The sequence below is a fragment of the Schistocerca gregaria genome, chromosome X (genome assembly GCF_023897955.1).
Source record: "Schistocerca gregaria isolate iqSchGreg1 chromosome X, iqSchGreg1.2, whole genome shotgun sequence".
Classification (NCBI taxonomy): domain Eukaryota; kingdom Metazoa; phylum Arthropoda; class Insecta; order Orthoptera; family Acrididae; genus Schistocerca; species Schistocerca gregaria.
In genome coordinates, this window is record NC_064931.1 from 222,032,256 (window position 1) to 222,057,930 (window position 25,675).

At 39.2% G+C, this 25,675-nt stretch overlaps 1 long non-coding RNA gene across 1 annotated transcript in view; it reads left to right on the top strand.

Annotated features, from left to right (window-relative positions):
- The window catches only part of LOC126299145 (uncharacterized), a 64,923-nt gene extending 39,277 nt beyond the window's left edge, over window positions 1-25,646 (top strand). Inside the window, exons 4-5 of the long non-coding RNA XR_007552729.1 lie at window positions 11,473-11,546; window positions 25,346-25,646. This is a non-coding gene — a long non-coding RNA (uncharacterized LOC126299145). The remainder of the gene's footprint in view (window positions 1-11,472; window positions 11,547-25,345) is intronic.
- Window positions 25,647-25,675: the final 29 nt, after the last annotated feature.

Consider the following 25,675-nt stretch of genomic DNA (forward strand, 5'->3'; position numbering starts at 1 on the left):
ACTGAGGTGGGCACCTGGGAGCTTGGAGTAGCAGGAGTAAACATTGAAATCACTATTCTAATTGTGGAATACAATAGTGTTTCCAGATAGTTTCCTTTTCTGATTGTGTATAGCTTCGTCAGGATGACTCGGCCCACACTAATTCCAGCCAGTAAGTGCAGTAGGTAAAAGGGTATTGCCAGTAATGCTGCCCATAATATTTTACACGTGGTCGATGGGGGGATACATCTGATAATCATGCTGTCTAATAGAGCTGAAGAACATCTTCGAAAACATACTGGTCACTGTGAGTAGCTTGTACACAGCGGTTTCCCTGAAATGGTAGGAATGGCAACGTATTGGGATGGCTAATGATTTGCATACATTATGCACTATCCTGTGTTCCCCAGACAAAGATCAATCACCTTTGTAACTGTTCCACATTTTGAACTTGCTTTTGCTTTATTTTGACACAAACCTTTGTCTCTTTTAGTTAACAGTTCCATGATGGAAAGTCAGTTGTTCCTTCCATTTACTTCATCTGCAACAGTTTTATAAAACTGCATTTTTGTAACTACTTGATTATTAGATTTCCCATATTTTGTAACTCATGATGAAATTATATGTACAGGGTGCTCCATTGATAGTGACCGGGCCAAATATCTCACGAAATAAGCATCAAACGAAAAAACTACAAAGAACGAAACTCATCTAGCTTGAAGGGGAAACCAGATGGCACTATGGTTGGCCTTCTAGATGGCGCAGCCATTGGTCAATTCGATATCAACTGCGTTTTTTTAAATAAGGCCCCCCATTTTTTATTACATATTCATGTAGTACGTAAATAAATATGAATGTTTTAGTTGGGTCACTTTCTTGCTTTGTCATAGATGGCGCTGTAATAGTCACAAACGTAAAAGTATGTGGTATCATGTAACATTCCACCAGTGCGGACAGTATTTGCTTTGTCATACATTACCCATGTTAAAATGGACCATTTACCAATCGTGGGAAAGGTCGATATCGTGTTGATGTATGGCTATTGTGATCAAAACGCCCAACGGGCATGTGCTATGTCTGCTGCTCGGTATCCTGGACGACATCATCCAAGTGTCCGGACCATTCGCCCGATAGTTGGATTATTTAAGGAAACAGGAAATGTCCAGCCGCATCTGAAACATCAACCACAACCTACAACAAATGATGATGCCCAAGTAGGTGTTTCAGCTGCTCTCACAGCTAATCTGCCCATCAGTAGCAGACAAATTGCTCGAAAATCGGGAAACTCAAAAATGTCGGTGTTGAGAATGCTACAGCAACATAGATTGCACACGTACCATATTTCTACGCACCAGGAATTGCATGGCGACGACTTTGAATGTCGTGTACAGTTCTGCCACTGGGCACAAGAGAAATTACGGGACAATGACAGATTTTTTGCACGCATTCTATTTAGCGACTAAGCATCATTCACCAACAGCGGTAACGTAAACCAGCATAATATGCACTATTGCGCAACGGAAAGTCCACGATGGCTGCAACAAGTGGAACATCAGCGACCTTGGTAGGGTAACGTATGGTGTGGCATTATGGTAGGAAGGATAATTGGTCCCCATTTTATCAATGGCAATCTAAATGGTGCAGTGTATGCTGATTTCTTACGTAATGTTCCACCGATGTTACTACAATAAGTTTCACTGCATGACAGAATGGCAACGTACTTCCAACATGATGGATGTCCGGCACATGGCTCAAATGCAGTTGAAGCGGTATTGAAAAGCATATTTCATGACAGGTGGCTTGGTTGTCTAAGCACCATAACATAGCCCGCATTTCACCGAATCTAACGTCCCCGGATTTCTTTCCGTGGGGATAGTTGAAGGATATTTGCTATTGTGATCCGCCGACAACACCTGACAACATGTCAGCGCCTTATCAATGCATGTGCAAACATTACGGAAGGCAAACTACTCGCTGTTGAGAGGAATGTCACTACATGTATTGCCAAATGCATTGAGGTTGACGGACATCATTTTGAGCATTTATTGCATTAATGTGGTATTTACAGGTAATCACACTGTAACAGCATGCGTTCTCAGAAACGATAAGTTCACAAAGGTACATGTATGACATGGAACAACCGAATCAGAAGTTCAAATGTACCTACGTTCTGTATTTTAATTCAAAAAACCTACCTGTTATCAACTGTTCGTCTAATATTGTGAGCCATACGTTTGTGACTATGACAGCGCCATCTATCACAAAGCGAAAAAAGTGGTCCAACTAAAACATTCATATTTCTTCACGTAGTACATGAATATGTAATAAAAAAAATCAGGGTTGCTATTTAAAAAAACACAGCTCAAATCCATTTGACCTATAACAGCGCCATCTGGTTTCCCCCTTTGAACCAGACAAGTTTCGTTCTTTGAAGTTATTTCGTTTGAAACTTATTTCGTGAGATATTTGGCCAGGTCACGATCAATGGACCACCGTGTGCGTGTGCGGGCGCGGGCGTGCGCGTGCGGTGTGGTTATTCGATATTCAATATGAAAACTTCAGAAAAAAGGTAGCTGCAGCAGGAAACCTAGAGATAAGGCAAGAGTGGCATGCCTGTCTTGTTCTGTTAACCAAACAAACATGAGGAGAACGAGGAGTGCTGGAGAAAAGTGTGTTGCATAATTTTCTGTTTTACACATTGATATAACTGCTCTTCAAATGGGCTGGTCAGTAAGTGCAGACTGGCGTGTTGGAGTTTGCCCTATTATTCTTTTCAAAATAAACTGGGAGAACTGGCAGAAACACCAGCTCTCAGGGCAGCCAGAACACAAGCATGTCCTGAAAGTCTTGAATATATCATTCCAAACACTGCTGGGGAAAGTGTATTAGAAAATCCTCACTGAAGTGTTTAAGACACTGTGTGATGTCTGAAACTTGAGAGGGAAGACAATGAGAATGGAAGTTTCTGAAATATAGTAATTGGCATTGTCATCATAAAATTTGTGAGTGAAACTTGTATGTTATTACATGGGTAAGATAAAGATTTTTAGTATTGCAGAAAATGCTGATATTCACAAATAGTACTTTTGAGAATTACCAAAGTCAGATAAATCAAATATTCTGCTCTGTTGAAGTAATCAGAGGATTTGATTGTTTCAAAATTGAAAGAAAATTGCTTTTCATTATTATGTACTGTCACTACTGCGATGAAAAGTAACTTAGTCTCAAAATTGTTTTTCACCGAAGGACAGGTATTCTTGCTTTGGATTTATGATGTTGACACTGAACTGTGTGGTAAGAATGTGTTGGCAAATTCTATATGTAGTGGATTGTTAGCACGGTACTATTTTAGAAAGGGCTAGGTCCAAAACTTGGTCAAACTATCCTAATTAAGGATTTCTGTGAATTACGTAAATTACCAAAGTTAAATGATAGAATGGTCCCAGGACATAGACTTCACTTCCTGAAGCTATGGTAGAACTGAGGTAGGCTGTTTTCAATGACATCACTACCAAGGGGGGAAACACCAACAAAAATATCATTGTCAGCTGCTTCCCTCTTACATGAAAGCAGTGAGTGGAATAGTCCATATTCTGACAGTCTTTGATGAACATATTTTATAAAACAGTGTGGAATACTTTAAGCCCTCAAATTCCTGCACTTGCTTTCAAAACAGTCAGAGAATTACACACTTCCTGAACTGATTCATGATGATGATTGTCCACTGAATTACAGTAAAATAGGGTGAACAGAAACTGTTTCCAACTTGAAGAGGAAATAAAAAATTGATAATTTCAAAAAGAAATATGAAAATAAAAATTGTACGGGATTGCGCGTAGGTGTAAAATTTATTAGTCAACGTTGTTTTTTTCTTCTAAAAATGAACATTTTACAGTTTTGATGCATTTATTCACCAAATGAGAATACATTAGTACTTTGCATGCATTCCTTTATTATTAACGAGCAATTCATCACCTCTTGACATTGAGTCTTGAGCATCAATTTTTGGCATCTCCATTTCTAGCTTCATGACCTCTTTACACTCATTGGAGGGGTGAGTTGTGCTTTTTTGTGTAGACGATGAGCTAGAAGCCTTGCATAAATAAGCTTTCTGTGGACTGTGGAGTTACAAACATAGACTCGAGAGTGCTCCAGAGCCTTCTTTGAGTTGTAGGGGACAGTTTGCACTTGTATCTACAGTTCCCTCAATGTGCAGGACTGAAATTAAGGACATCTTTTACCACCTAGCAAATAGAGCTTACAGATTTTTTGTGAAATTTGTAACCTGTTGGCTACATCTCATTTTGAATACAGTTTTTCTTCGAGTTAAATATTTTTAGAAGAAACATTACTTGGCACAGATCACTTTTCTGACCTGTAACCAACAAATATCTGACAAACAAAAGAACTACTGATAATAATTAAAATATTGATATTCAGTGGCTGAAATACAAGTATAAATACTCACACATTATGTTTTGATGATACATTAAGCATAAAACGCACCTTAGGTATGTCCCTGCAGAATTAAACCGCCTCCAAAACAGCTGCCTCCATGCAATCTCTGCCCCAACAACAATTGATTGCTTAGGGAGTTCTGTCAACATTATTGGCACAGTACTGCCAATAATAAAGGTAAATGTTACCATATAGATGTAACAGAGTGAAAATTTCAATATCAGATGGCTGAATAATTCCAGTGTGAGAGAAACTAGAAAATATCAAACTTTTTGTTTTGAGTCTAGTAACTTTCATGCCTCTGTAGATCTTGAGCCTAACTTCAAGCGTATAAATAGATTTCAGGCCTCGCTCATGCTTATATAACATAACTCCATTGTTCCATTCACCACATAGAGAGGGGTGAATAGAAACTGCAGTGTTGATCTTACTTTATTTCTAAGTACTGGTCTTAAGTGCGAACACACACGTCAAAATCTGCTTCCGATCTAAAAGAGTAAGAAACAAAATTTACCTGGTAAAAAATTTTATTCGCTACAAAAATGAAATGAAACTTATTGCATGAATCGTTGTTGTTTGTTCTGTTTTCCAAATCGAATAAAGATTGTTAGACACCTAATTTCTTCATTGTAACATTAAATTTATGCACTTGGTTTGTTTGTTAATACATTAATTCACTTACGTGTTTTAAAATGATATCTTTGAATCTAAAAGTCATACCTCAGAGGTTAAAATGAACATGTTTAATTAGCCTTTGTTTTTTTCTGAAGAAAAATATTCATAAACTTTGCCTTCTAAATAACAAATTTTACTTCCATACAATCTAAATGACTGCTTACTTTTTTGAAGTACTTAAACTGCAGCATAATTGTCTGGATTGAGAACAGTGCCAAGTGATTATTCATTTCTGTTGGATTATTGGTCTTCTGAGGAAATACGGAAACAAACTGTTTCTATTCACTCCACAAATTCCAAAAATGCAATCTACATTTTTCAAGTAGCCAAAACGCAAGTCAGATTAAAGTACACTTTAAAACTGAAGTTTTGGTTAATGGAATTAGATTGCAAATTTGCTTATTATGTATTTCAATTAAAACAACAAAATTTAGATTGATAATGTGGAATAAAGTTGTAAGTAAGCAAATTCAGCACCATGTCCAATGTTTGTCATAGAGTGAATAAAACATAAACTTGGTGTTGAGAACTTGTAAGTTCCCAATTTCCCTCTTACACGGATTCAGTACCGACCTAGGCAAATGAAATATTTTAATGATATTCCCCATTTATCTTCTGACATGATATCATAGAACTTCTTTTGGAAGTTCTGTTTGTATTTACCCTATCCATATTAATAAATGTCCTACGTGTTCTCAGTGGCACGTCATGGGGAGTGGATCGAACCATCCTACTTCGCCTATATCAGTCGATCGTCCGCTCGAAGCTGGATTGTGGGTGCTTTATATACTCCTCTGCACGGCCGTCCATCTTACGCCGCCTCAACTCCTTGCGATCGGAGCGTTTTATACTAGTCCCGTCGAGAGTCTTCATGCTGAAGCTGGTGAATTGCCAGTCACCTACCGGCGCGATATACTGCTTTGTCATTACACCTGTTGGCTACTGTCAATGCCCGACCACCCATCGTATCGTTCCTTTTTTGACGACTCTCTCGACCGTCAATACGGGTTGTATGTCTCTGCCCTGCTACCCCCTGGAGTTCGCTTTCGTCGCCTCCTTCAACTCCTTGATTTTTCACTCCCTGCAACCTTTAGAGTGGGCGAGAGCCACACGCCACCTTGGCTCCAGGCTCAGGTTCGCGTTCACCTTGACCTCCGCTCGCTCCCAAAGGAGGTTACCCCCGGTTCAGTATACCACTCCCGTTTTGTCGAACTTCGTTCGAAGTTCATTAATATGACTTTCATTTATACAGATGGCTCTAAGACCAATGACGGGGTCGGGTGTTCTTTTATTGTCGGGGCCCAAAGTTTCAAATACCGGCTACATGACCATTATTCGGTCTTCACAGCTGAGCTCTTTGCCCTCTTCCAGGCTGTTCTTCACGTCTGCCACCACCGACATTCTGCTTATGTCATCTGCTCCGATTCTCTGAGCGCCATCCAGAGCCTCAGTGATTCGTATCCAGTTCACCCTTTCGTGCACTGGATCCAACGCTCTCTTCTGGAGCTGGTGGACGACGGGTCTCCAGTTAGCTGTATGTGGGTTCCTGGCCATGTCGGTATCCCTGGAAATGAAGCTGCAGGTGCCGCAGCCAAGGCTGCGGTCCTCCAGCCTCGGACGGCTTCTTGTTGTGTCCCTTCATCAGATTGTAGCATGATCATTTGTCGGCGCATTTTATCGCTGTGGCATGCCGATTGGGCTGCACTTATGGACAACAAGCTTCGGGCCTTGAAACCTCTTCCCGCAGCTTGGACGTCCTCCTCACGTCCTTCTCGGTGGGAGGAGGTCGTTTTGGCCCGGCTATGAATTGGACACTGCCAGTTCAGCCATCGCCATCTGCTGATGGCAGCGCCGGTGCCGTTCTTTCCATGTGGGCAATTGCTGACGGTCCGCCACATTTTAACGTCCTGTCTGGGTTTTACTACACTGTGTCTTGATCTTGGCCTCCATGTTCTCTGGATGCCATTTTAGCGGATGACCCAGGAGCTGCTGCTCGCGTTCTTCGTTTTATCAACTTGACACACCTGTCTAAGGACATTTGATTATGCTGTAGTTTTTTAATCCTATGCCTGTTAATAAGTCTTTTATAGTGTTGACCCTTTTAGTTGCTGTTTTAACCTTGTGCCTCACGGTACATTCCTAAATTAGTCAGTGCGCTAATGACCATTGTAGTTATGCGCCCTAAAACCACAAAAAAAAATAGTGTGCTCAGTTTGGTAGAAACTCTTCAATCGAATCACACTGTTGGTCTGATATTCCATATGCTCATATTTTGTTCATTAGGCAGCAATGCACAACAGTATCAAATGCCATGGAGGAACATGTCTTCTACCTGGGCACCAGTACCTACCACCACCTGGGTTGTAGATGGACAGAGCACAAGCTGTGTTTTGCATAATGTTTTTGGAACCCATGATGATTTGTACGTTTGTTTTTTGAAGTCCACCTAATTTTGAATTTGATATTATTAATGTATGTGCAGCCTGTAATAGTATGTTCTATATTTATTTACTTACATTTTTTTACGTGGAGCTATCGTAATGATGGCTTTCGCAAACGTCAGACTTAATACTATGGTTATATTTACACTTATAAAATACACTATATTCTGTAGCTGTTGCTTCTTATGTCTATTTTTTTTTACATTTCTCACATTACAACTGATATGCTAATGCCTCATGCTACAATCACTATCTTAAAATTCGGTGAAAGAATAAAAACATTTCCCTTATACGTTCTTAGAGCAATTGGTAGTTTGTTATACCAAACCAAACCACTGAATATCTAAATTTGTATTCCACAAGCCATATTGTAGTGTATGGCTGGGGGTACTTTGTGTATCAGTGTCATTTCCTGTTGCACTTGTTAATACTTCATGGGAAGAAAGATTGCTGGTAAGCTTCCATGTGGCCTTGACCTCTTGGAGAGGAAGGAAAACGGTATGTTGATGCCTCGAGGAACATATGCTCTCGGAACTTTAACAGTAAATTACACTGTAATGTAAAATGCCTATCATGTGTCATCTGCTACAGGAATTTTTTAATCCTGCTAGTTCAACATAAAATAAAATTTATGGTGTGAATACACATAACAGACATTCACACAAATATAGCTTGGAGAAAATACTATAAGTGTTATTCCAAAAGTTCTCACACAGTAGAGGCAGTTATTTCATTTTAGTTGATCCTGTTGAATTATCATTTTGTTGCAGATGAGGCAATCCAATTACAATGATGAGGGTTGTAACTAATACAAATTCCACTCATTGTAGTACTGAGGTAAAAACTAATGCAGTCATTGTGATAATGATAACAGCACCATAGGGATAATTTAAAGGCAAAATTTAACTTTTATAACTTTGTTCATATATAAATACTGAGGCTTCAAGTGGGAGCCCATCAATGACAACACAGAAACTTAGAAACCTATTTGAGTGAGCACTTCATTTCGAAACGTTGTACAGCAGTCACAGTTTTTGAAGAACGTCTTTGTGCCAGGCATAGATAGACATAGATGCCATCACATGCCTAGTGTTATATACAGATCCATTACAGCTTGTACCACCTGCCTTATAATTGTCTTCAGATGATGCATAATTCATTATTACTGAATATTCTTAAACAATCCTGTTTCTCTTATGGTTGGAACCAGTCATGATTTGATTTAACTTAATGTGAGGGTGAGGTGAAATTCTGGTGACCTGATAGTGAAAGACTGTCTCATTTAGGTCAAAATGATGCTGTTCTTTTCATGTAACTCCCTTTTGAGTCGATATACTTTGTTCAGTTTTTAGTAAATATTTTTCATCCTAATGTGTTATCTTGCAGGATTTATAAGATTGCCATAATCTCATTGGACTGAAAATGGTTTCCAGCTACAAATAGGCAGAAGTGAGTCTCATATCCAGTTAATTGGGTGGATGAGTCAACAGTGTTTTCTCAAGTCAAGAATGTTCTCTCTTTCTTGATTTCTTGTTCCTAATGTGATTTTGTGGGCAGATGGATTGTCCTGATCAGATATTTTATTTATTTTCTGTCCATTGGTCTTTCCATGTATTGATTTTAATATAAATTTTAGTTAGTATAAATTCTTGCATTATCCTCTGAAAGGCGAGTAATAAAGAAATCTATTCTTTGTCTCATAAAACATAGGCCATATAGCCTTTCCAGCAGATGAAATCAGTTTTGCCATTTTTGGTGCATTTCTGGCTAGAAGTGGAGGACAAGCATTGAATGTACCATAACAAACTGGCACAAACAAAATAAGATGGAATTAATCAATTTAAAAAAAAAAAATATTTTCAAAATGTTCTAAACACTGCAGAGAAGTTCATTTTCACATTTGCTGCTGTTCAGCGTCCATCTAATAAGGCACCCATCTTGCATAAAGCTTTCTCATTCGTACAGTGTTCTTTGATAAAACTATCAAGTCAGTTATTTATATACATTTAAATATTGATTGTCCAATAACATTGTGTACTTTATCCTTGTTTTTATCAGTGATTGCAAGTTTCATCTGGATAATTCTCATGTGACACATCGACAAATTTGAAATCAGCAGATCTCTTATTTTATTAACAGTTTAAGATGCAAAAGCAACCTCCTTAGAATACTTCACCAAATTTGAATAAACTTTCACTGGCAGACTGTTTGAAAGACGAATTTTGTGATAGTGAGGTATTACAGTTTAAAATGTAATGTCTTGTATATCAAGTTGACACGTGATTTACATATAGAAAAACAAAGTTTCGTGGGTATCAGTGATATCTTTGTGCCAGGAAGACAACTTTTCAGCCTTACCTTGTCACTGAGAAAAGTGTGATTGTGATAGTTTTTTGCCATTCATATTTTTTCCATCCACGAATCTTTAAATCTGAAATTATTCTTTACAATTTTCTGTCTCTTGTGTAACTACAAAACTCATATCAAAATAATCAGTTTTGTATTAGTATTTCTGGTAAATGGATGGAGTAACAGTACATATCCACTGATCAACAGAACATTGTTTATAGGACAGACATCATATAAACAGTCAACCAAAGAAAAAGTTTGGTTGCTCCTTCTATTCACCCTAATAATGTTGCTCTGTTTCATTAAGTCCTGGTCACCACAGCCAGTTGTCGGTGACAATTTCAGCTGCTAATGCGACTGTTTTGATATGTGATAGCAGGTGGGATAGCACGTGCACTTAGTTTATCTGCGTGGTTTACTTTTCGTTTTTTATTTTACATACCAGAATGTCTGAAGTTAGTAGCTGAAGTGAGCAGAAAAATGACAAAACCTACTTGGTACAGAGCAACATCCCTTCCACACATTAAAGGGAATGTATGAACATTTTTTGTTCTGAATCTTACAGACGTTTGTCACAAGCATACGGTGCACGCAGGTATTGTGTATCCAACAGCATGGCTTTTTTCTGTGACTTTGCCAAATAACTTTGTTGGTTTGACCCAGGTGTAAGTGCAGTAGGAACTATGAGAATGAAATTCCTCAGAATTACGTTCTTGTATAAAACATTCTATCTTTCCTTGATGCACCATATCTGCGTAAAACCTTAAGCTTTGGATGATCACATCTATCTTCTTCATCGTGAGCAACAACTACAGTTCCTAGATAAGACATTTGAGGTGATTATCGAAAGCTTGAGATTTTTCACAGATTTTATGTGGCAAGAAAATAGAATCTTGTCTCAGATATCCAGCTGATTGTGGAAGCTGAAGTTTTGAAATGAAAGTTTGTTTCTAATATTATTTGTGCTTCATGCTCAATAAATGCTCCACCATGACTGTTTAGAGGCTCTGTTGTTACTGTCTTGTACTCAGTGCCAAGCAGCTTTTCTGTTATGTGAAAAATCAGTATTTGGATCATAACTGGATTTCTTTTGTTGCATGTTTATTAGGCTTCAATGAAATTTTGTGCCAATGAAGTCTCAATAAGTGTTTGAAAATGAGATTGAACACTAGTGATTGACCTAATTGATATTGCTGCATTTCATAGACAAGCACTGACTATTAGAGCTTTTTCAGTAATCATGAAATGTAATGTTACAATGACACTAGAAAAATAAAACGGTGCTGTGTCATAGCTTAAAGTTACACTAAAATTAAGTATCTTGCTTGAATGTGTTTAGAGACTGTTTACATCATGGAACTCTTCCAGTTAGTGCATTTCTGATTAATACCAACCTGGAGAAAACCTGGTGCTAGGACTGGAGACTGAAATAACTGTAAATGAAAATAAAATGTGAGACTATTAAAAATGTTGTTGTAACAAACAAACAAAAAAAGTCACAAGTTCTGAACAGGATTTAAGATTAAACCTTTTGCAATATGTATGTATTTAAAGGAATCTATGTTTACAGGGCCTGCACACAAAAATTGGAGGATGGAACTGGTACCTGTTGACAAGCTTTTGAAGAAGGATGTAACACAGCAGGTAATGACATTCATCTTCAATAATCTGCATCTTGTGGTACATGTAGATTTCATAAAGAAATTAGCACAAGGCTATCCTACATATTTATCGCTCCATTTCATTCCTGCTTATACATCACTTACATAAGTGATTAGAGCACTTATTTTCACCATTGATCTATATGTGAAAGGCATAGTAGAAACAGAATTATTTCATATGCAATGACAAATACTGTCTTTTCTTTCAGTCATTCTTTCTACCTCCATGCACCTTGCCGCCCCCCCCCCCCCCCCCCCCCATTTCCCAGTATGACTTCGTAGTTATTTCGTATAGAGTACTGGTATTTATTAGTTAATATAGATAGTCATAGATCTTATCAACTGGTAAGCTTCAATTCCTCTTAATTTTTGTAAATTATGTTTCATGTATCACTCTTAGTGAAGTGACCAGTAAAAATTAAACATTAGTGATGACTCATCAGTATCTCTTTTTTTTTTATGGATTACACTAATTTGAATAACTTTTGAGTAACATACCTTATTAATTTTCAGAATCGCTTGGAAACTATGGATTCCTTCCACAATTGTAAATACTCTTCATAACCCATAGTATGAATTGAGTAAAAACGATCTAGGTCAAAGCTACTATTGAATCCTTGATGCTCTAAATTTTGATTTGCAGTGTGTACAGATAAATTATGAATAGTTGGTAGCAAGTTTTTACTGGATACACAAAATGGATTCTCCTGCAGATTTTCTTTATGCCCAGTATTGTCACTTAGACAGTGTAATAAGGATGAAGTGTACATGAAGATCTGCACTATATGACGAGATATTTTGTATCTGTGGGGTAGACTATTTAGTAGATGACACTTAACCACCATACAAAAATCAACTTCAAAAGTAGCATGGCAGCTAGGCTTCATGCTGTTGACTTTTTGTGATTATTGTTTTTGGTGCAGTAGATCATGTGATTTGTAGTTGCTTGCTTTTTGACTTGTAAATCTAGCTAAAGTATTTCCCTTCCAGCAATAGATATGGCTCAGGATTGTAGAAACTTTATTGATGAGATGCAGTCAGTGAACAGGTGGTAACTCAGTTGGTGACTGTCAGCGAGCTTTGAATGACTTCCGTGCTTTGTATTAGTGAAAAAGTCGTAGGACCATCTCCTGTTGTGAATGCATCAGAGGCCTTGCGTTGTTCCTTCTGTTGCCAGTTTGGTCAACAGAGAACCATGATCTGGCACTCAGCAGACACCTCAAGGTTCCTTCAGACTTTGCATAGATCTGTAGTTGCCTCTCAGGAAAAGCTCTGTGAGAACTGGTCAAAATGGTAGCCCTGTACTCCAAATAGATAGGTTTGAGACATAGTCTCCCACTGATGATAAAGAGAGAACAAGCAGGATATACCTCTCATTGAGCAGTTGTCACCTTTGAAGTACAGACAAAGGGAAAGAAGACACTGTTTGTTGGTGGATGATAGTTTTAGTTGACTAGTGAAACCTATTAAGAAATTACTGTTAAGGGAGCAAAATAATTGTGAATTCTGTGTGCCTTCTGAGTTGAACTGTCCACCAGTTGGATATGTCATGAGAGCTATCAAGAATGTGGCTTGTTGTCAGATATAGATTATTACAAATGTTGGTGCAAATAATATCTATTGCTTGTGATCTGAGGCTGTTTTTTATTCTTTTGTAGGTCACAAGATGTAAAGGGAGGAGGGGGGGGGGGGGGGGGGGAACTCAGCATAACTGTTGATCTCAGCATCTTACAGAGGACTGACATTTGTTTATCTGGTAGGTTAGGTGCACAACATACAATGACAAGTCATTTTGGTGGTAGAGTGCATCTGAAATTCATGTGGTTCTGTTTTTGACATTAATCAAAACTTGGATATCCTCAGATGAAATGACACTGATTCACAAACTTCATGTTTTAAAAAGTATCAGGTGTGAAATGCTGATAGCCAGAAAATAAAATTTTTCAAACAAAGATTCCAAGACTTACCAAGCGGGAAAGCACCGGCAGACAGGCACAATGAACAAAACACACACACACACACACACACACACACACACACACACACACACACACAGAATTACTAGCTTTCGCAACCGATGGTTGCTTCTTCAGGAAGGAGAGGGAAAGGCGAAAGGATGTGGGTTTTAAGGGAGAGGGTAAGGAGTCATTCCAATCCCGGGAGCGGAAAGACTTCCATTTTCCCATGTGGAAGTTTCTTTCTATTTTATTTACATCATCATTAAAATAAAATTTTTCAGTATTTAACAGCACCTATGTTTGTGGAAAATACCCAGAACACCCCATTACTCAAGAAATACTTTAGCACTGAGAGCTCATTGAGACCACATGTAAAATATACAGAAATGTTAAACATGTGGAACATTAATTGGGAAGGTACACAGGGGATTTATTTGCAGTAACGAGCAAATATATACGGTCCAGCAGGATGAAATGGACCACTCTCTGAAATCACTTGGGGAAGAGGAACTGGAAGCCAACATTTTACAATGTGTTGCTAAATAATACTTCTGCATTAGTGGACAACTGCCGTGAGCAACTAGTCTGGTGACACACATGCGAGGCACATGCATGGCTTTCAACAGCATGAAGTAATGCTCGCTGCACCCTGATATGAGCGAAAATTACATATTCCAGTGACTGTTGTATATATTTGGTAACACCTTTCCGAGTATCCCTTGCTCCCTGCGACGCACTGAAGTGACAAAAGTGATGAAGTGACAGAAGTGATGGGGTTACTTCATAATATTGTGGCAGACCACTTTTCATTCGGCATGGTGCAGCTTCTCTGTGTCATGGACTCAACATGTCATTGGAAGTCCCCTGCAGAAATATTGAGCCATGTTGCCTCTATAGCTATCCATAATTGTGTAAGTGTTGCTGGTGCAGGACTTGGTGCATGAACTGACCTCTCAATTGTCCCATAAACATCTGTTTGGATTCACGTTGGATGATATGGGTGGCCAAATAGTTCAATAGAACTATCCAGAATGTTCTTCAAACCAATCATGAACAGTCGTGGCCTGAAGACATGGTGCATTGCCATCCACAAAAATTCCATCGTTAGGGACCATGACATCCATGAATGACTGTAATTGGTCTCCAAGTAGCCGAACATCTGGAGGACCCAGTCCCTTTCATGTAAACAGTCCACACCATTATCGAGCCACTACCAGCTTGCATAGTGACTTGTTGACGACTTCGATCCAAGGTTTCGTGGTGTCTGTGCCACACTGAAACCCTACCATCGGCTCTGACCAACTGAAATCAAGAGCGATCTGACCAGGCTACGATATTACTGTCATCTAGAGTCCAGCTTATATGGTCACAAGTCCAGGAGAGGCACTGCAGTCAGCGTCGTGCTGTTAGCAAAGGTACTCACATCAGTCATCGGCTGCCATAACCCATTAACATCCTATTTCACTGCATTGTTGTAACAGATTCGTTCGCCATACATCCCACATTGATTTCTGTGGTTATTTGATGCGACATTGCTTGTCTCTTAGCACTGACACCTCTATGCAAGTGCCACTGCTCTGTCATTAAGTGAAGGCCGTCAGACACTGTTGTCTGTGTGAAGAGGTAATGCTGCACACTCTTGACAGTGTCAATCTCGAAATATTGAATTCTCTAACAGTTTGTGAAATATAAATATAGGCTCTTGCGGCCATTTTCACATTTGGTAAAATTTTTCTGAGTTTGTGACCGTATTGTCAGTATATATAAAACTACTGACGTTTCAGTCCCTGTTGCAGGCGACCTCTTTCAGGGTGTTTCTGCTTACTGCTGAATGAGAAAACTTTGTTTCTTATATACCTGCAGACATGGCTGTTATCAAATTCTGATAGGCTGTTTAGTATGAAGGGGAGGGATGTTAGAAGTCTTTATTGGTGTTTTTATTATTTGTTTTCATTGGTAGAAACCAGACATTTTGATTGGTGTTTTCATTACTGCTTGTAATTGGTGGAAATTGGCAAATGGAAAACCAGGTGGCAGCTGTGATGTGTTGTTGTTTTCCTGCTTTCTAGTGTCGGCCGAGGTGCACCAGTACTCTATGTACCTGCAGCAGCTGCGGTCTCCCTCGTGCCTGTATGTGTTGCTTCACTTGAGCTATCATCTCATAGGGTTGTTATTGCTGGCAGCCAAGATGTCTGACGTTGGTAGCCGTCTTCTCTGTTCAAGTTGGCCGGTCACTTGGCTATTTCTATTGCCTCTGTAATCTTCCTTCTGATAGTAAGAGGCTGTTTCACTAGTATGTGAGTGTCACCAAAATGAATCTGTTTGCCGCACTCATCCTGGTGTTCTGCCACCACTGACTTCGTGTGCTGTCTCAGTCGGATATATTATTTATGTTCAAATATCCGTGTGCTGATTGGTTACCCTGTCTCGCCTACATACACTAATCCACAATTGCACTGATTTCGTAATCTCCAGCAGCATGTAGTTTGTCAGTTGTAGTATCTGCTGTTGTGCGAAAAACATCTTTTATCCTGTTGCTGCTTTGGAAAATCGGTTTGATGCATGCTCAGTGAAGAATTTAGCCCACCTGTTCAGTGACGCCATGAACATATGGTAACAAAGCAATGTCTTGTGCTTCCTTTTGCTATCTTATATTGCCTCCATTCTTTGTCACCATAGTTTTATCTATTACTTTTATTCCATAAACATTGGCACAAAAAATGGACTTGAGGTTTTGTAGTTCACCCTTTAGATGTTCCTCATTGCTGATCCTGTGAGCCGCCTTGGTTAAAGTGTGCAAGGTGGATTTATTCTGTGGGTGATGATGGGAGGAGGCATGCAGGTACTTGTCAGTACTCGTTGGCTTTCTATATACTCTATGGTCTAGTTTACCATCAGGCTTTTTGTAAATTCCCACATTGAGGAAAGGCAGCACCCCATTCTTTTCCATCTCCATAGTGAATTGGATTCTGCTGTGCTGCTGGTTGAGGTGTTAGAGGAAATTTGTAGCCCTTCCTCTCCATGTGGCCAGATAATGAAAGTATCATCAACATTGGAGCCAACATTCTGGGTGTGGTGGTGCAGACTGGAGAGCTGTTTCTTCAAAAGCTTCCATGAAGATGGCTGCTGCAATAGGTAAGAGAGGGGAGCCCATAGCTACACCATTCAGCTGTAAGCAAAAACACCCTGAAGGAGGTCACTTGCAACAAGGACCGAAACGTCGGTAGTTTTATATATATTGACAATGCTGCCACAAACCCTGAAAAAGATTTCTGAAATGGTCTGTTCCATACATCTAACTCCAACTAACATTCCATGTTCAAATTCTGTTAATTCCCACCTTTTGGCAATAATCACATAGGAAACCTGAATCACCTGTGTACAAATGACAGCTCCACCAATTCAGTGCCCTTTCATGCATTTTGGACACAATGCTACTGCCATCTGTATGTATGCATATTGCTATCACATGACTTCCGTCACCTCACTGCAAGATGTTCCATTGTCACATTGCAGAGTGGTTGTTGAAGCAGCCCCAAAGCTTTAATGTTACACGACTGGTGGTGCTCAGAAACTCCATGTTCACCAGATACATGCTTAGGCATGTGGGAGTTGGGGGCAATGATTCATGGGTGCAGCAGCCAAGAACGTCTATATAGTATCTACTGAATAATCACTCTGCTTGAAGTGAACTTGTTGTTGTCACACAAATCTGTCTCTCTGTGCGATGAAAAGAGCGTGTGCTTCAAATTCTATATTGAGGTATTTCTTGTCATTCTTGAAACACATGATGTGTTAGTTCGTTAAGACTGCTGACTGGAGGCTGGTAGGACGGTAAGTCATTCCAGACATGCACTATGGGCAAGAAATTGGGGAAACAGTCAGCAAGAATCCCTGGGGAAACAGTCAGCAAGAATCCCTACATGTGTTGTTGCGTGAATTGGAATGTAGGGTCTTGCAGTATGCTGTTGGCATGTGCCTATCGGTACCTTGGTCATGAAGGGTATGACACTAGATTTAGCATTCATGCCACATACTGGGGAAAACTTGGCTTCCCTTCATTGATTACCAAGTTTGTAATAAAGTTGTACAATAGTTGCCATAGCCAGTAGCTTCCCACACCATGATTCCTGGAGTTGGAGAGTAATGCATCTCCAGAATTGCTGCTTCCTGTGGGTCTACAGACACATTTAGTGATTTGACCATCACAGACAGAAGGCAGACACACGGCTGAACACCACAGAATGCCCCTCAATGTCCCAGTTGACTTTGACCCACTCCATGCAAGTTATCTGCTGTCTGTGGACTGTGCAGTAAACGACATATGACAACTCAGTATCTTGACCCAGCTACCAATAATGTTTCCCCACAGTTTCTAATGACACTCTTCCTGTAGCCGCTGCCTGGATTTCAGCTGTTGGCATCTATCTGTCCATGAGAACCAGTCATACAATCCTATAATTTTCTCATGGTCTGGTCCATCTGGAAGGAACCATGGCTACTCTTGCCACACACATCCTGAGACCATCTCAACATGATTCATTATGAAATCATTGCACTACAGCTAATTGTCTATGTGATCTCTCATGATGGAGCTCCAATATCGCTTGTGTCAATAATTCTACCCTCCCAAAGTCTGAAAGATGGCAGCCTGCTGAATGTGCACAACCTTAGGGAGAAATGTACTGTAATTTCCACCTGAAAAAGTTTCATAAATGTTACACACACCCAATAGCCATCAGGTATTAACACCATTATTCATATGTAGGAATGGATTTTTTTCTGCATTAAAAAAATGCTTGCATAAGAATGAAATAATAATCAATGTATCCCACAGACAAGTAAATATTCAAGGATCAGTTTGGTAATGTTCATGAGGTAACACTTTCCATTTTGGTTAGTGTGTTGTAGTGATTATTATAACATAAGAAAAAGTTCAGCGAAATAACTGGGAGATACTTTTTGTTTAATAGAGCAATTAAACATTCTACTTATGTGGTGAATTTGGAACCTTTTCTTGAAATCTGACAATTGTAAAAGGACGACACACACACACACACACACACACACACACACACACACACACACACATATTACATTGTCTGTGGCTGCCGAGGCCAGACTCAGTTTTCGTGTGTGTGTGTGTGTGTGTGTGTGTGTGTGTGTGTGTGTGTGTGTGTTTAATTTAGAAGAAGACTTTTTGGCCAAAAGCTCACTTGTTTAGCAGTCTATTTGTTATGACTGTTGCCCGTCTGCGACTCATTTCCTTTTCATAATACTGTAATTGTAAAAGAACTGATAGACAATTTAAAAAAATTTAAAAAAAGACTAATCTAGCTTTTAGTACATCATGATTAGTTCATGAGGGAGGAAAAAGTGTTGGGTTGCTGAAGGTTGATAAGGAGGTGGCCACTTGAAGCCAATCTTGAGAGGGATCCACCTGTTGTGAGCAGGTGTAGTTTTTGTTACTTCTAAATATGTATATTGCCAGACCTTGGAATTCTGCCTCTTGACGATAAATTCTGTCTTTGGGTAATTTTAGTTCTATCAAGTGCACTTCCCATTGGGTACAGTTAAACATAACAGACTTGTGGTTAGTTCTAAAGACTTAGTCACATATTTGTATAATTTATTAAAAGACAGAAAAGACATACACTGGTTTAATGTTACCACATGCAGAATATTTTGAAAATGGAAATTAGTGCTGTCATTCTTGGAAACAGAATACATTTGAAGTGATAGGAAAACTTAATGGCAGTTCATGCACCTATAAGATGTGTGGAACATGAGGGCTACAGTTAATTTTATAATAATGTCTTGGTAAAGGATGCATCATAAAATCTTTGAGCAATATGTCTTAGGTGAAGTCAGTTAATGTAATGGAACTTTCTGTTTAGTCTCGTACATCAATCTGTTGCTGAAATTGATGACTTCAAAATTAAAGTTTAAAATTCCACATTTAAATGTACATTCCTACATCAGAAGATTGTTAAATCTACATCTGTATTTCACAAGCCACTGTATGGTGTGTGGCTGAGAGAACCCTGTATCACTACCAGTAATTTCCTTTTCCATTCCACTTGCAGATAAAGCAAGGGAAAAATGACTACTTATATGCCTCTGCATAAACCCTAATCCCTGCAATCTTACCTTCCATGTGTGAAGTGTGTTATTAGTATCCTGTATGCAATCTCTTTTACAGATAAACCACACTCGCATAAAATTCTGCCAATAAACTGAAGTAGACCATTTGCCTTCCCTACTACAATCCTTACATGCTTGTTCCATTTCATATCAATTTTCAGTGTTATGCATATATTTTTAAATGATGATAATGTTTCAAGCAGGACACTGAGTGCTGTATCTGAACATTACTGGTTTGTTTTTCCTACTCATCTGCATTAACTTACATTTTTCTACATTTAGAGCAAGCTGCCATTCCTGACACCAACTAGAAATTTTTGCCCGAGTTATCTTAAATCCTCCTACAGTCACTCGCTGACACCTTCCCGTGCACCACAGCGTCATCAGCAAACAGCCACAGTCCGCTGCTTACTCTGTCCACCAGATCACATATGTATATAGAAAATAAGTGTTCGTGTCACAATTCCCTGGGAAACTCGTGAATCTACATCTACATTTATGCTCCGCAAGTCACCCAACAGTGTGTGGGTGAGGGCACTTTACATGTCACTGTCATAACCTACCTTTCCTGTTCCAGTCGCATATGGTTCGCAGGAAGAACGACTGCCAGAAAGCTAATGTGCGCGCTCAAATCTCTCTAATTTTACACTCGTGATCTCCTCGGGAGGTTAAGTAAGGGGGAAGCAATATATTAGATACCTCATCCAGAAATGCACCCTCTTGAAACCTGGACAGCAAGCTACACCACAATGCAGAGCGCCTCTCTTGCAGAGTCTGCCACTTGAGTTTACTAAACATCTCCGTAACACTAACACGCTTACCAAATAACCCTTCTTTGGATCTTCTATATCTCCTCTCTCACCCCGACCTGGTATGGATAGCACACTGATGAGCAATACTCAAGTATAGGTCGAACGAGTGTTTCTAAGCCACCTCCTTTGTTGATGGACTAAATTTTCTAAGGACTCTCCCAGTGAAACTCAATCTGGCACCCACCTTACCAACAATTAATTTTATGATCATTCCACTGTCTAATCGTTCCGTACACATACTCTGATATTTTACAGAAGTAACTGCTACCAGTGTTTGTTCCGCTATCATATAATCATACAATAAAGGATCCTTCTTTCTATGTATTCGCAATACATTACATTTGTCTATGTTAAGGGTCAGTTGTCACTCCCTGCAGCAAGTGCCTATCCACTGCAGATCTTCCTGCATTTCGCTGCAATTTTCTAATGCTGCAACTTCTCTGTATACTGCAGCATCGTCCGTGAAAAGCCGCATGGAGCTTCCGACACTACGTACTAGGTCATTTATATATATTGTGAGAAGTAATGGTCCCATAACACTCCCCTGTGACACGCAAGACGTTACTTTAATGTATGTAGACGTCTCTCCATTGAGAACATGCTGTGTTCTGTTTGCTAAAAACTCTTCAGTCCAGCCACGCAGCTGGTCTGATATTCCGTAGGCTCTTACTTTATCAGGTGACAGTGCGGAACTGTATCAAATGCCTTCCGGAAGTCGAGGAAAATTGCATCTACCTGGGAGCCTGTATCTAATATTTTCTGAGTCTAATGAACAAATAAAGCAAGTTGGATTCCGGAAACAGCGATTGTGTGAGACCCATGTTGATTCCTACAGAGTAGATTCTGGGTTTCCAGAAATGTCACGATAAGCGAGCAAAAAACATGTTCTAAAATTCAACAACAGATAGACATCAGAGATATAGGCCTATAGTTCTGCACATCTGCTTGATGACCCTTCTCGAAAACTGGGACTACCTGTGCTCTATCCCAATCATTTTGAACCTTCTGTTCTAAAGACACTTGCAGTACACAGCTGTTAGAAGGGGGCAAGTTCTTTCGCGTACTATGTGTGGAATCGAATTGGTATCCCATCAGATCCAGTGGACTTTCCTTTGTTGAGTGATTTCAGTTGCTTTTCTATTCCTTGGACACTTATTTCGATGTCAGCCATTTTTTTCGTTCGTGCGAGGATTTAGAGAAGGAACTGCAGAGTGGTCTTCTTCTGTGAAACAGCTTTGGAAAAAGGTGTTTAGTATTTCAGCTTTACGTGTGTCATGCTCTGTTTCAATGCCATCATCATCCCAGAGTGTCTGGATATGCTGTTTCGATCCACTTACTGATTCAATGTAAGACCGGAATTTCCTAGGATTTTCTGTCAAGTCGGTACATGGAATTTTACTTTCGAATTCACTGAACGCTTCACACACAGCCCTCCTTACACTAACTTTGACATTGTTTAGCTTCTGTTTGTCTGAGAGGTTTTGGAGTGAGGCTCTCTTTGCTTTCACAGTAATTTCCCAACTTTGTTGTTGAACCACAGTGGGTTTTTCCCGACCCTCACAGTTTTACTCGGCATGTACCTGTCTAAAATGCATTTTACAATTGCCTTGAACTTTTTCCATAAACACTCAACATTGTCAGTGTTGGAACAGAAATTTTCATTTTGATCTGTTAGGTAGTCTGAAATCTGCCTTCTATTACTCTTGCTAAACAGATAAACCTTCCTCCCTTCTTTATGTTCCTATTTACTTCCATATTCAGGGATGCTGCAATGGCCTTATGATCACTGATTCCCTGTTCTGCCCTTACAGAGTCAAAAAGTTCATGTCTGTTTGTTATCAGTAGGTCCAAGATGTTATCTCCACAAGTCAGTTCTCTGTTTAATTGCTCGAAGTAATTTTTGGATAGTGCACTTAGTATGTCACTCGATGCTCTGTTCCTACCATCCGTCGTAAACATACCCATGCGTCTGATGAACACTTGCCTTTGAGGACAATGTTCTGGGTTCTTTTAAATAAGAAGTCTTTGAGGCACTTGCATTTCTGGGAACCTCTTCTGTAAGCTTGTACCTTTGTTAATAGTTGGGAGTGTGACACCATGTTAAATGCTTTACAAAAATCTAGGAATATGGACTCTACCTGTTGCCCTTCATCCATAGTTCGCAGGATATCATGAGAAGGACAAGCTGAGTTTCGCATGTGTGCTTTTTTCTAAGATTTGAGATTGCTTCGTAGATTGTAGTTTAAGCCTGAAGGAAAGGAAGTATCTCTCAAAAAAATTAAGCACTGGCTCAAGGAAAACTTAGTGTGGAACACAGCTCACTTTTCTCACACACCATATCCTTCAGAATACTGTTCCAGGTGGACAGGTGTATACCATCTTCTTCATTTCTCAATAAGCATTTTACATTACCGGACTGTCAGTTGTTAATCGAATTACTCATAGTTGTTGTATGTTAACCAGGGACCTAGAAATGGCGGAGAGGCTCCGTCCCCGCCGCAACCGCAGTTCACCTCGCCCTCCGCTGACCCACACTGAACCCAGGGTTATTTTGTGCTTCAGCCCCTGGTGGATCCTCCCCAGGGAACATCTCGTGCCAGACGAGTGTAACCCCTATGTTTGCGTGGTAGAGTAATGGTGGTGTACACGTAAGTGGAGAACTTGTTTGTGCAGAAATAATGTAGCTGAGGCGGAGTAAGGGGAACCAGCCCACATTCGCTGAGGCATACGGAAAACCACCTTAAAACCATCCACAGACTGGCCGGCTCACCGGACGCAGACACAAGTCCACTGGGCAGATTTGTGCCGGCGACCAGGCGCTCCTTCCCGCTCCGGAAAGCCGTGCATTAGACTACTCGGCAAACCGGGCCGGCAATACTTATAGTTAATATGTTGTCAGACATGTTATCAGTTCATATAATTTTTGGCTGATGGAATCTAGGAAACTAGTACAGTGTACTGAACAGCAGACGTTCAGCTGAAGCAAAGTCAAATCAGTTGTGGTCCAAGAAAATGTAATAGAACTGCTAATCATATAAATGCACACAAAATCTCATATTGTTTGATGGGAGCATTATTTACAGGAAAGTATCATCATTGGATAATTTAAGGAAATGAAGAATCACATGTTGTTTCTTTTACTTGGTTGCTGATTTGCAGCTCTCTTGTAAAGCAGTATTGTTCCTGTAAAATCTTGTTGGTTAAACTTACATAGTGGAAGTGTCAGCTGTTGGGCAAATTCAAAAAATCAATGTTTAAGGAATGCTGTGCAACAATTTTGCCACTTCGGCCATGTATGTTTCATAGGAATAACGAAAGTAAGCTAAGAAATATTGATGTTCATATAGAAGCACAATGGCAGTAAATTTTTCCTCAGTCCTGTCACAAATTGGATACCAAGAGTGATGAAAGCTGAGAAAAGGTGCTTTCCATCATGTATTCTACAGTATCTTTGCAATATATATATATATATATATATATACAGATAATATATTACAAAAATTTAAAATACCTCTGATTATTGAGGGGTCAGTATTTTAGAGATCCCAGTGGCAAATCTAAGGATCATATCACACATTGTGATATGTAAGTTAATAATAGAATATCTTCTTAAGTTTTTGGAGTTCCATATCTCATTCAGTAAAAACAGAACCCTTGTAGGAACACTTTCTGTCTGTCAAGACCCCATTTTCTGAGGAACAGTTTTAGATATCATGTTGAAATTTATATCAGCTGCGAAGTCTACGGTCCCTTAGCACTGTAAGTCAATGCAGGTGTAAGATATGGCCATATATGTCACATATTGTGACAGTTGCAAACTCACTCATCAAAATCTATAGAAGAGGTATTTATAGACATGTTGAGCACTGTGGTGTAGCAGTAAAGTGTCTGCCTAGAAAACAAGAGGTCGTGGGATCGAATCTCTGTTGAACTATGGATGTTTCTGTCTCCATTCCAACATTGCCTTCACCTCTCAACCAAAACAACCTGTGGTTTGAATTCCACATGAAACTAAAGGTCCTCTTTGCCCAGTGGAATAACTGGGATAGACTTGGGACATAAACGTTGACAAAGTGGTGCACAATAGAACTACTTGCATCAGGGCATTGAGTTACACAAAGCTGTTATTATCATCATCATCATCATCCATGTAAATAATTAAGTTTGTACGGAATAATCATTGTGTGAGTCCTACTCACATTTGTCTGGTTTTTTTTTTCCCCCACAAAAGGTACCAGTCAAATTAGCTCTGTATATGAATGGTTTTGCCTCGGAGAAAGGATTGGCTTTTATATAGTAATTATGTGTGTAGCATGTCCTTTTCAAAGACTATAGTTTCAGCACATCTAGAAAAAGCACTCACGTAGTCATAGAATTTCATGAGAGCGTGAGGTAAACTAGATGTAATTCTTTTTTTTCATAATTATTAGTTTCAGTTGGATAATACATAGTATTCTGAATTTCCAGATTTTTAGCTTTTTTGAAGGGTTTCCCAGCTTCGATGAATAATCATTTCATATTAATTGTATAGAGCATGTTGTAGTATTACCTTCATTGTGTAGAATTACTAACTGGTTTTATTCTTGCTGACAATCTTGGACCCAGTTATCTTTCATAACATTCCTTCATCATACAGGAACAGTGTTCCTGTGGATTATTTCATTTCTCCATATCGTGTGTAAAACAGAAATATCTCTAACAAAATTATTGTTTACTTTAATTTAGCATTCACCAAAAGTGTTACCAATTTGCAGTGAGATGGATCGAATTCAAAACATTCTCTTAAAGAATAAAATTTGTTTGTACTCTGTTCTTTTGTATACTATGGACTGTTGTACAATTGTATAGAAAGATTTATCTTTTTACAGTGAAGCATCTGGAGTGAACTTCGGTGAACATGGACATGGAAAAAAATCTTGTTAATGGCAAAGAATGAACATTCAGTAAACTAATTCAGCAATAAAACTGCCACTTTGCTTCATGCTTTACTTCAGGTCATGTGATGTTACTGTAGCAAATGAAATTGCTGTTGAGAGGCAATATGGTATTGTGAACATTTTGCTGTAATGTACTCAAGATGTAATGTTCCTTCAAGAAACTGAAATACTATTTTGTAACAAATGTAAAAAAAAAAAAATTAGGTTGAAATACATAGTTATTCTATTCGAATTACAGAAGTTATTCAACAGTTTGTTTTA